This window comes from Bos indicus, chromosome 1 (assembly GCF_029378745.1).
Source record: "Bos indicus isolate NIAB-ARS_2022 breed Sahiwal x Tharparkar chromosome 1, NIAB-ARS_B.indTharparkar_mat_pri_1.0, whole genome shotgun sequence".
Classification (NCBI taxonomy): domain Eukaryota; kingdom Metazoa; phylum Chordata; class Mammalia; order Artiodactyla; family Bovidae; genus Bos; species Bos indicus.
In genome coordinates, this window is record NC_091760.1 from 119,024,784 (window position 1) to 119,037,854 (window position 13,071).

The following is a 13,071-nucleotide window of genomic DNA, read 5'->3' on the forward strand; positions in this document are numbered from 1 at the left end:
AAACCTGTGACCACTATATTTTTCCCTGGGGCACTGTGTTTTTTTTCTTTTTTTACATTATGATTAAATATTGTGTGACCATCAGAGCTTCTGCAAATGTAATTTACTTGACTTCCACTGAGAGCACATATGAAAGTTCAGTTCAGTTGCTTAGTCACGCCTGACTCTTTGTGACCCCGTGGACTGCAACATGCCAGGCTTCCCTGTCCATCGTCAACTCCCGGAGCTTGCTCAAACTCATGTCGATTGAGTAGGTGATGCCATGCAACCATCTCATCCTCTGTCATCCCCTTCTCCTCCTGCCTTCAATGTGAAGGGACCACAGATGTTAAAAATCTGCAGAAACTATGACATCTGTCTTGCTCCCCAAAATAGTTAAATATATGTGATAAATAAAAATGAATACAGAATCAAGATCAGACATATTAGGTCACATTCAGATTTCTGAGATGAGATTCTGGTCACTGGTGGGAGATGGTTGTATGAATTCTGGCCTTAAAACAGAATGAATTTATTCCAGGGATGTTTCAGAAGGTCTGGGACACTCAGGTCCTCAAAGGAGAATTCCTTAAAATTTTCTCTGTAATGTCCCCAGATTTCAAGATTTACTGAAACAAGCAACCAACACATTTGACTTTTGCACAGTCTGGAGGCTTTAGGAAACTGACCAAAGCTTTAGATGTTGTTCACAGGAAGCTGCTCACACACTCTGTTAATGGCTCATAGATGGCTCATAGGTTCTCTGGAGCCCTTCTATTGACCTGAGACTGCAACGTTTTCCTACAGGCTGTCTTTTGTAAGGCTTGTGCTTAGTTGCTCAGCCGTGTCCGACTCTTGGAGAACCCATGAACCAGGCTCCTCTGTGTATGGGATTTTCCAGGCAAGAATACTGGAGTGGGTAGCCTTTCCCTTCTCCAGGGGATCTTCCCAACCCAGGTTTCCTGCATTGCAAGCAGTCTTTACTATCTGAGCCACCAGGGAAGCCCTGGGTCCTCCTCAGATATCTTACCTGGGTAACGATGATGTGACTAATTAAACTATAAATGAAAAAAATTAATTTATGGGATTAGCAGAGATTAACAGTCACCAAACTCTCGCACGCTAGCAAGAGAATCCATTTATGGAATTAGCACAGAGTGAAGTAAGAGTTTCAGAGAGTGAGAACAAGCCAAAGATGAAGGGAGAAAGGTGAGTCAAGCACATTCTGTGCAGCATTACAGGTCCTGGAGAAGGTGGGAGTGTGAGTTGAAGAAGCGCAGGTGTGGGCAGTCTCCTTTACAAATCTGCTGTGGGCTTTGTTCCCACAACAAGTGAAGAAGGTCAGTGCCATCCCACTATTAATTAACATCATGGCTTCAGCCATGTTTCTAGTGTTGTGGAACTTCAGTTTCTTTACATGTAAATTGGGATGTTATAATTTTTTTAAGAAAGGAGGGCACAATGAAAGGGTGGTGAAGCTCCAGGGAAATGACTTATGTAGAACATTCAGTAATTCAAAGGTGGTCAATAAATGATTATTTCCCTCTTTTTTCTGTAAGCTTTTTCTTCTCTTCTTCCCAGGCCATGTTTTTCTCCATAGCACTCACCACCACCTAACAATATAATGTCATTGTCTCTCCCCATTAACCTGTCAGTGCTGTGAGAGAAGATATTTTTGTTTCTTTAGCACCTAGCTGGAGAAGGAAATGGCACCCCACTCCGGTACTCTTGCCTGGAAAATCCCATAGACGGGGGAGCCTGGTAGGCTACAGTCCCTGGGGTCTCGAAGAGCCGGACACGACTGAGCGACTTCACTTTCACTTTTCACTTTCATGCATTGGAGAAGGAAATGGCAACCCACTCCAGTGTTCTTGCCTGGAGAATCCCAGGGACAGGGGAGCCTGGTGGGCTGCCGTCTATGGGGTCGCACAGAGTCGGACACGACTGAAGCGACTTAGCAGCAGCAGCACCTAGCACCTTGAACAATACCTGGTACACTGTTCTAAAGTATTTTCAAAAATATCTGTTGAATGAATGAATACCTTTAAGAGAACTTGTCTTTCACACCACAACCCTTGCTGAGGATGGCACCATCTTTGATTGACTTGTTGGCTTGCACTTCCATGTCTTGAATTCAATAAGCTTTTGGAAAATGTTCCTCAATGGGGGAGGTATCAGAGGAAAATTGTATTCTTTTTTTTTGAAGTTTCCAACATCATTTTTTTAAAATATAAATTTATTTATTTTAATTGGAGGCTAATTACTTTACAATTGTATTCTTTAGAAAGATGGCCAAACCTGCCCACTGAGAAATTATCTGCTGTGAGCAGTTTGGCTGAGTTGCCATTAGAGGGCAGCAAATGGCTTTGTCAGGGTGTGACCAGAGCCGAGTGAGGGCGGGAAGGAGCCAGGCATCACGGGAGGGGGAACTAGAAGGACAAGCAAAGTACTGATATTTTGTTACCTTCCTTGCATTCGCCTATATATCTCTTGACAGGAAGATCTATAGCTTTTGAGGGAAAATAAAGTTATTTTTAAGAATACAGAAAAAAAAGGAAAAAATAAGACATTCTCAGAGCAAGGTTCACAGTGGAGTCAATGGATCACCTGCTTCAGATTATCCTAAAACATCAGAATAGAATTAGAATTTTCCTGAATCTGAATGAGGCCGAAGACTGGGAATCTGTATTTATTTAGCAAACTTCCAGGTCATTCTCGTGCACTCTTAAGTTTGAGAACCACCACACATGATGAATGTGAATGTGTGCTGTGCTTAGTCGTGTCCGACTCTTTGCAACCCCATGGGCTGTAGCCCGCCAGGCTCCTCTGTCCATGGGGATTCTCCAGGCAAGAATACTGGTGTGGGTTGCCATGCTCTCCTCCAGGGGATCTTCCCAACCCAGGGATCAAATCCAGGTCTCTCGAATTGCAGGCAGATTCTTTACCGTTTGAGCCATCAGGGAAGCCCAAACATCTGATAAGTAGTCTCTAAACTTTTCTGTCATGGATCCCCCAAGGTATGCATGTTTGCCTGCTCATTTCTTTATAAATTATATACATAGAAGACTGTCCCAGAGGCTTCCCAAGTGGCGCTAGCAATAAAGAACCTGCCTGCCAATGCAGGAGACATGAGAGTGAGTTCGATTCCTGTATGGGGAAGATCCCCTGGAGGAGGGCATGGAGAATCCATGGACAGAGGAGCCTGGGGGGCTACAGTCCACAGGGTCACCAAGAGTCAGACACAACTGAAGTGGCCTAGCACACCACAGCCATGGCTGTCCTAATATATCTGTACATCATAAAGCATTTCACAAAAATAGAAATTCTGGAAGATTGAAAAGCATACACGTTAAGTTTTATAAATGAACTTCCCATACCACATTTTGGATGAGAGGATAAGGATAATTCATGCTGATGAAATGTTGTTTAACTGATCTTCAGGCTGATTGTGATGGCACAATATTCATTTTCTCAAATTTAGGGCCGCAACATCAGTGTGCGTGAGGCAGCATGATTATATGTAGAGATTTTATTTCTGCTTCCGAAGAGTCATTGGGGATATTCCCCCCACCCACCTTCCCACTCAGATTCCCATTTGGTGCTGAGGAAAGTTGTCATGGTTACCCTCTTCCCCAACCTGATAGCCTGAATACAACTTCTGGGTGGGAAGCTGAGTGTGAACTGCTTGGTGTGTTGGCATGGAGGCAACACCCAGGTACTTCATACACACACACACACGTACACACACACACTCACCCTCTGGGACTACGTCAAGTCTGAACAAACTACAAAATCATCTGCTATTAAACCTGGCCTACAAAAAGCTTTAAATTCGCCATTAGACTCTAAATTTGGTTCTTCATCTTTTGAGGTCATGGGTCTCTTTGAGAATCTAATGAACCCTATGAACTTGGAAGGGAAAGAAATGTACTCATCTTCCCATAGACACCATTTCAGAGGGTGTGAAAGTTTCTGGAGTTCTCAGAATGTGGACTCTGAGACAACAGGTGTCAGCATTTTCTGGGAATTTACTAGAAATGCTCCACCCTTAAGGCCTACAGAATCAAACTTTTGGTTGGGAATAAGCCATCCAGGTATTTTTAGTGAATATTTGCCTCCTCCCCCTTCTTTCAACCTGGCTTCCTTTCCTCCCTTGAAATCTTTGATGTTAGTACTTGGATCTGAAGTTCTGTGTCTCTATAGGAGGTTTTCTGAGAGACTGTATTCTTGTATTTAAGGGCTTCCCTAGCGGCACAGAGGTTAAAGCGTCTGCCTGCCATGTGGGAGACCTGGGTTCAATCATCCCCTGGAGAAGGAAATGGCAACCCACTCCAGTATTCTTGCCTGGAGAATCCCATGGACGGAGGAGCTAGGTAGGCTACAGTCCACGGGTCGCAAAGAGTCAGACACGACTGAGTGACTTCACTTTCACTTTCAAGTTTGAAAACACTCCAGCTTATTGGTTCTCAAATGTGCATCTTTATAAGACTCTCCTGGTGAGTTTAAAAAAAAAGAGAGAGAAAGCACTGATTCATGGGCATCAATCCGATTTAATTAAATCAGTATCTTTGGAGGTGAGGCCTGGACATGGGGATTTTTTTTCCTTTTCTTAAAATTTTTATTTTTTTTTAACTTTTTATTTTGTATTGGGGTATAGCCGATTAACAAAAAATGGTTTATTTAAAAATATATGTATTTATTTAATTTGGCTGTGCTGGGTTTAGTTGTGGCATGCAAATTCTTAGCTCAGGATGTGGGATCTAGTTCCCTGACCAAGGATTAAACCTGTGTCCCATGTATTGGGAATGCATCGTTTTAACCACTGTACCACCAGGGAAAAGTGAAAGTGAAAGTCGCTCAGCCACATCCGACTCTTTGTGACCCCATGGACTATACAGTCCTTGGAATTCTCCAGGCCAGAATACTGGAGTGGGTAGCCTTTCCCTTCTCCAGGGAATCTTCCCAACCCAGGAACTGAACCCAGGTCTCTTGCATTGCAGGTGGATTCTTTACCAGCTGAGCCACACAAGGGAAGCCCAAAAATACTGGAGTGGGTAGCCTATCCCTTCTCCAGGGGATCCTCCTGAACTAGGAATCGAACTGGAGTCTCCTGCATTGAAGGCAGATTCCTTACCAATTGAGCTATCAGGGAAACCTGGACCACCAGGGAAGTCCCCAACAAACAATGTTGTGACAGTTTCAGGTGGACTGAAAGGTGACCCAGCCAGACATACTCATGTATCCATTCTCCCCCCAAACTTCCCTTCCATCCAGGCTGCCACATAACATTGAGCAGAGTTCCATGTGCTATACGGTAGGTCCGTGTTGATTATCCATTTTAAATGTAGCAGTGAGTACATGTCCACCCCAAACTCCCTAAGTATCCCATCCCCCATCCTTCCTCCAGTAACATAAAGTCATTCTTGGAATTTGGGATTTTAAAAAATTGTCCAAAGGATGTGGAGATTTTATTTTCTTGGTGTCCAAAATCATTGGGGACGGTGACTGCAGCCATGAAATTAAAAGATGCTTGCTCCTTGGAAGGAAAACTATGACAAACCTGGACAGTGTATTAAAAAGCAGAGACATCACTTTGCTGACAAAGGTCCATATAGTTAAAGCTATGGTTTTTCTAGTAGTCATGTATGGATGTGAGGGCTGGACCATAAAGAAGGTGGAGTACTGAAGAATTGATGCTTTTCAACTGTGGTATTGGAGAAGACCCTTGAGACTTGGACAGCAAGGAGATCAAAGCAGTCAATCCTAAGGAAATCAAGTCATTGGAAAAGACCCTGATGCTGGCAAAGATTGAGGGCAGGAGGAGAAGGGAGCAACAGAGGATGAAGTGGTTGAGTGGCTTCACCAACTCAATGGACATGAGTTTGAGCAAATCCAGGAGATAATGCAGGGCAGGGAAGCCTGGCAGGCTGCAATCCATGGGGTTGTGAAGAGATGGACACAATATAGTGACTAAAGAACCGCCAAAGAAGGTAAGCTCTGTAGACCCAGATAATGACAAGCCAGACTATTTCTGACAACCCCAAACTCGAGCATACTAGTTCCTCCTAGAAAGGGACCTGGAAAGGTCTGACTCATGGCTTTCACTTACCAGTGAGGAACCCAAGGCCTGGAGACTGAGGAGCTTTCCCAAGACCGCAGAGTTACCGAGAGTCTCAGGCAGCATTCAGCTCTCCATGGGTCTCTGTTCCAGGAATGGCCACACACTGGAACAGCAAACCCAGGCGCTCCTGAAGAAGCCTGGACACGAAGATGCCCGTGTTCAGCAGTGACCCAGATCTCAGCACTTTCTGAAGCAGATCTTTGATATCAGCTCTGAGTGTTCTTTCCTCTTTATCTCACTATTTGTGGTGCCTACTGCTCATTTGCATTCAACTCAGCTCGTGTTTTCTTGGGAATGAGCTTAACCTATGCCTGGCTGGTGGGAAGCAGCGGGCTGTAGTGCAGGGAGAGGGTGATCCTGGTGTTGACACCTGGGGGTACCGAGCAGGAGAGCTTGGTCCTGGTCAGGGGAAGCTCAGGCTTGGAGCCAGGTGTCCTGGGTTTAATGCCAGCGCTGCCGTGAGCTCCTTTTGTGACCTTGGGGCTTTTGCTTATTCTCTTCATGCCTCAGTTTCCTCACTCCTCACTCAAGGGTGATAATATCACAGCTATCTCTGATGAGCAGGTTGTGACTATTAAATCGGTTTGATGCCCATCAAGACCGATGTCCACACCAGACTGCATACTCTGCAAATGTTCACTCTTCGTTGGTGGCAGGCCTGGGGGCAGATTGCTTAGGATCCTGCCTTTCTTTTCTCTTTCCTTTCTTTGTTCTTTTCATTCCCTCCTTTTTTCCTTTTCTTTTTCCTTTCTTTCTTTGTTCTTTTTTTTTTTAACCCTGAGGGTTATAGAATTCTGCTTGTGCATTCCAGCTTCTTCCACACTGAGAGAAGAAAATCATTAAATAGGAATAATTGAGAAATAAAACACACAGAAGTGAGCAACCAGGGGGACTCTGTGGGTGGATGTCTGTATACAGGTGCTTTGAAAGATTATATAAAAATAATGACTCTGATTATCATGGTTTAATAGTTTTCACTAATTCAGTTTAGAATGAAATAGTGAGCAGTATAAATTGTGACTATTTATTTTAAAAATTTTGATTCATTTATTTATTTGGCTGTGCTGGGTCTTAGTTGCGGCCAGAGGTATCTTTAGTTGAAACATGCAAACTCTTAGTTGTGGCATGTGGAATCCAGTCCCTTGACTAGGGGTCAAACCCCTGCATTGGGAGTATGGAGTCTTAGCCACTGAACGACCAGGAAAATTCCCATGACTTAAAAAAAATAACAATATTTTAGTATTTTCAGTTTTACAGTGGATCTTTAGCGTGACAAAGCATCCCTTCCTAGATGCTTTTAGAAGAATTAGGAGGGTAAAGAGCTCAGTGGCTGAGAGTGTAAAGATTCTCACCCTCAAATAGTCAGACACTCTAGGCTTAGATCCTGGATTTCCTACTTGCTTTTTATGAGGTTCTGCGGAATTTATTTGTTTGTTTTTTTCTAAGCTTCACTTTGGTCTCATACAAAATGGGCTAATTGTAGTTTCTTTATCATAGAGTTGTATCAAATAAACAAACCCAGACTTGGAAAAGGGAAACTATTCAAAAGGACTATTGCAATGGGAGAATCTCCAATCTCAGAAATATGTTGGCATCTCAAAAATAAAAATAAATTTAAAAGGCCTTTCCTTTATGGGAGGGGTAAGTAGCAATTGGAAGTTAGGTGAGCAAGTGTGCATGATGGCTGGGGTCTGACAGTAACAGTGTCTAACTGGGGCAGCCCATTTCCCAGATAAGCTGAAGAAGGAATGTTGTAGTGCTTGCTCAGGCTTGGAAGCGAGCAGAGTTCATGGTCTTGTGAGGAGGAGAAGAGCCTCATTAAAGCTCCATCAAGACAAAGCAGTGGGTAAGCTATGGGCAGTTGTGAACACTTGGCCGGTTGTTTGGAAGATTAAGTAAATTCTCCATGTATATCACTTGCCAAGATTTCTGGGTATATATGAATGCCAAGGGGAGAAGGCAATGGCACCCCACTCCAGTACTGTTGCCCGAAAAATCCCATGGATGGAGGAGCCTGGTAGGCTGCAGTCCATGGGGTCGCTAAGAGTCAGACACAACTAAGCGACTTCACTTTCACTTTCCACTTTCATGCATTGGAGAAGGAAATGGCAACCCACTCCAGTGTTCTTGCCTGGAGAATCCCAGGGACGGGGGAGCCTGGTAGGCTGCAGTCCATGGCGTCGCACAGAGTCGGACACGACTGAACGACTTAGCAGCAGCAGCATGAATGCCAAGTTCTTTTTTTGTTACAAACGCTTGACTCTAAAATGCTAGAGAGTAGCTTTTTTTTTCCTTTGAGGAGAATAATTTTAGTCATGGAACCATAACCAGGGTAACAGCCCATTCAGTGAGTATTTATTGGGTTGGCCAAGAAGTTCATTTGGGTTTTTCCATAACAGCACACAGAAAAATCCAAACAAACTTTTTGGCCAAGCCAATACTATGTTTCAGGCCCGGTGCTGGGAAGAGGCACAAACATTGAGACAGAGTTTCTGAGTTTGAGGAGTTCTCAGTCCAGAGGGAAAGAAGGAAGTGTTACGTGATATAACCTGCAAAGGGCAATCATTCTCATATATACGGGATGTCATGGGAGAATATGGAGGGGTTGTGACTTAGCTGGAGGTACAGTGATGTACGAAGAACAAGATGAGAACTGAGTTGAGTCTTGAAGAGGAAGCTGTTACCCTGATGAATAGTAGGGAGAGAGTGTTCCCAGGCAAACAGAACACAACATACAAAGCCAGGGTTTCAAAGGGTGTGGGGGGTGCCCAGGACATCAGGCAGTTACTGGATCCCTGAGTTTCGGGCAGAGCAAGGACAGAAGCCAGTGGGAGTTAGGTGATGGAAGCCATAGAAAGGGCATGCGAGCATGCTTAGTCGTGTCCGACTCTTTGTGACCCTGTGGACTGTAGCCCTCCAGGCTCCTCTGTCCATGGGATTCTCCAGGCAAGAACACTGGAGTGGGTTGCCATTCTTTTCTCCGGGGGATCTTCCCGACCCAGGGATTGAACCTACATCTCTTCCATCTCCTGCATTGGCAGGTGGGTTCTTTACAGTAGCACCACCTGTGAAGCATAGATAGGGCAGGGGCATGCTAAACTTTGTGTTTAGGACATGTTGCAGCTCACTCCTACATTTCTGTGTCTGCCTGATATAGATGATGACTGTAAAAAAAAAAAAAATGAAAAAAAACCATTCCCTTCTCCCAACTAAGACAAAGATTTCAGGACAAGCCTGTATGGAAGGACTGGGAGAGTTCAGCTTAGAAATGTTGCTTTGAGATACCAATGAGAAATTCAAAAACAGACATGTAGCAGGCAGGGCAGTGGTCTGGACTGGAGAAAAAGACATGGAGGTCATGAGCATTGTCATGAAACCACAGCAGTGAAGATCACCTGGGAGCATATTTAGACCGAGAAAGGCAGTGCTCAGGGGCTTTCCTGGTGGCTCAGTGGTAAAGAATCCGCCTGCCACTGCAGGAGACAAGGGTTTGATCCCTGATCAAGGAAGATCCTACGTGCTTTGGAGCAACTAAGCCCGTGTGCCACAACTATTGAGTCTGTGCTCTAGGTCCCAGGGGCTACAACTACTGAGCCCACACACCACAGCTACTGAAGCCCTCTTGCCCTAGAGCGTGGGCTCCGCAACGAGAGAAGCCATGGCAACGAGAAGCCCACACACAGCACCTAGAGAGTGGTCCCCTCTTGTCACAACTAGTGAAAAGCCCTCGGGCAGCAAGGAAAACTCAGCACAGTGAAAAATGAATATTAATTTTTTTAAAAAAAGCAGTGCTCTGAAGTCAGAATGTTTAAGGAGCAGTGTATCTCCTTTTCAATGTATGTATGTCACTTGATGATGGGCCAATACTTGCTTATGGACTTACGAGAGGATTCAAGCAGTCACCGAGCACAGTGTGTGTAAACACTGCATTGGTGTCCAGGAGAAAGAAGACTCCTCAAGCAGCAGATGAGTGATCCTCAACATGGGTGAGTTTGCCCCCTCCCAACTCCTCCCAGGGACACTTACCAACATCTGGGGATATTTTTGGTTGTCACAACTGAGAAGGAGAGGTTGTTACTAGCACCTGGTAAGAAGAAGCCAAGGATGCTGCCAGACATCCTATAGTGCACTGGACAGCTCTCCTCACACCAGACAAAGAATCATCTCGCCCAGACGTCTCATGAGTGGAGGCTGAGAAGCCCTGATCTACCCTAAGAAATAGGGCATGTACACTGGCAGTCCTCAGCCTTTTTTGGCACCAGGGATGTTTCATGGAAGACAATGTTTTCACAAACCAGGGGGCAAGGGATGATTTCAGGATGATTCAAGCTCATTTCATTTATTGAGCACTTTATTTCTAACCTAATGCTGCCGCTGATCTGATAGGAGGTATTGGTCTGAAGCCTGGAGATTGGGGATGCCTGATATACACAGTCAAGGAAGTAAAAAAAAAAAAACTTCCCTTCTCCCACCTGAGTGTGGTGGCTTTGTAATGTTAGCATGGCTAGGGCAAACTGCATGCCCCAAAGTTATGTTTCCCAATACGGTGCACCACAAGAGCGATTCTTGCCAGCCCTGGAGGGCAGACAAGAAGCAGCAGCACCTTGGGGTTCCTGTACTTTGTCGTTGACACAAGGGTCTACATCTGCTCACCTCCCCTGGGATCAACAGCTCTTCTGACCCCTGGGCCCACCATACCAGTGTGTTTATCTCCCCTGGTTCCAGCTTCCTGAGGACACCATTCCGCTGAAGCCAGAAGCAGTGAGAACTGCCACGGGTCTCAGTGCCTCCTCGTGGGCTTCAGCTCATGCTGTGGGTTCCAGCTTGTTCACGCTCTCTCACCCCTTACATCCATCTTTCCTCGCAGATTCTGCCCTGTGGACTTCAAGCCCCAGCATCAGACACTGAGACAACAGTTGGAAACAGTGGTCCCCAACCGTTTTCATATCAGGGGCTCGCTTTGTGGAAGACGATTTTTCCACGGGCCAAGATAGGTGGGGGTAGCTTCAGGATGATTCAGGGCATGACATTTATTGTGTGGTTTATTTCTCTTATTTTTACATCAGGTCCATCTCAGATCATCAGGCACTAGATCCTGGAGCTTGGGGACCCCTGGTCTATCAGAGAATGCTTACCTAGCTCCCACAATTAGTAAAGGAAAATCCTTGTAATTTATACACACAGATCTTTAATCTCTGATTGAACCATGACTGACACGGGTTAAGGTGGACATCAACCAATTAGTATTTTTAACACAGGACAAAGTAATTTTGTACAAAGGCAGACTTTTTTCTTTCCTGGGGCCAATCTCAATGGTTCTCTAAATGACTTTTTCTAAACCCTGGGTCTACTCTTTCCTTTTTGCCCCTCCTGTTCCTCATCTTTCGCCTGTTCTTTCTCTTTTTTTATTTGTTCTATTTCACCTTTTAGATGAATATCCTCCATAGATACCTCTGTCACCTTTAGGGTTTAGCATGTACTCCGTTAATTAATATTCATCAGTAAAGTGTGAGCTCCCGACAAGCTGTCACGGGGTCCAACCCATTGTCATCCTTGATGCCCACAAGCCTGTGATCTCAATCAATGGTTGCTCAAAGAGGCTGGATTTTAGCATCACTTGGTGAGCTCGAAACACTACAGAATGGAAAAAAAAAAAAAAAAAAACTTTCATGCCTCATGTCTAGATTTTCAGATGTCGTAGGTCTAAGCTGGGGTTCAGGAATCATAGTTTTAGAGCATTTCCTAGGCTATTCTAATGATCAGCTATGTTGGAAAACCAGTGGTCTAAACTGATTTGAAACACATTGCGTGTAAGTGTGTGAGTGTTTGCATTCATAGTACCCCTTTGAGATCTTTTTTCAAAGATTTTTTTTATGTGGACCATTTTTAAAGTCTTTAATGAATTTGTTACAATATTGCTTCTGTTGTTTTTTATGTTCTGATTTTTGGGGAGTGAGGCATGTGGGATGCTAGTTCCCCAACCAGGGGTTGAGCCTGCACTCTCTGCATTGGAAGGCAAAGTCTTAACTACTGCGCCACCAGGGAAGTACCCCCGCCCCGCCCCCCCCCCGCCCCCCCATCAAATGAGATCTTAGTTGTCTGTCTGGCTGCCTTTCTTCCTTCAACTTGGCTAGTGCCAGGGGCACTCTCTGGCCTCAGAGTTCTCATTACAGTGAGGGCAAAATCACAGCATGTCGTGTCTTCAGTGCCCAGCCTCGAGTGGCCAGCACTATGATTAGTAACTGTCTTTTTGGTGACTCTGAGAAACCCATTATTGGGTGTGCCTAACTTATATAGTGCTGCCCATCGACTTGGCAGGTGCAGAAGTGAGATGCTAGCTGGTGTCAACCTCTGAGAATCCTCCTTGTTATACATCAGTAATGTGGACAATCACACAGATCTTTTTGTTTCCCCTTGAGGGGCTTCAACATTTCTTGGATGATTGATTGCTTTTCAGTAGTCCTTTATTCAGATGGAGGAACTGAGGTTTAGGAAGTAACTTTCCCAGGATCCCCAAGCTGACGTGTGGATAGATGGGGTTTGAACTCAAATCAGCGGAATGAATTTGATTCTATATTAGTGCCTGATTCATAAGACCAAAGCTAATATCCTAATATAACATGTAGAACTGATCATACAAATCTATTACCTTAATCCTGGGCCATAGGCTGACAAAATGATTACCCAAATCAATTTTTTAAAAACATTGCTTTTGTTTGCTCAAAGGAAGCATTTGTAGAAAACATGAATTTTCATTTAACCTTTTGCCCCTCCTTCCTTGCAAACATATAACCTTTATTATATCACCTTTGAATTCTGATTTTAATTTAATACATAAGGAAACCCTAGTAAATGATGTCAAGCTCAAAAGATCAGTCACAAGTAATTCAAACATGTTAGCCCAAAAGGCAATAAATAAAAATTATGATATATCAGTCATCCTGTTTTCCCCATAAATCTTAAAAATAAAA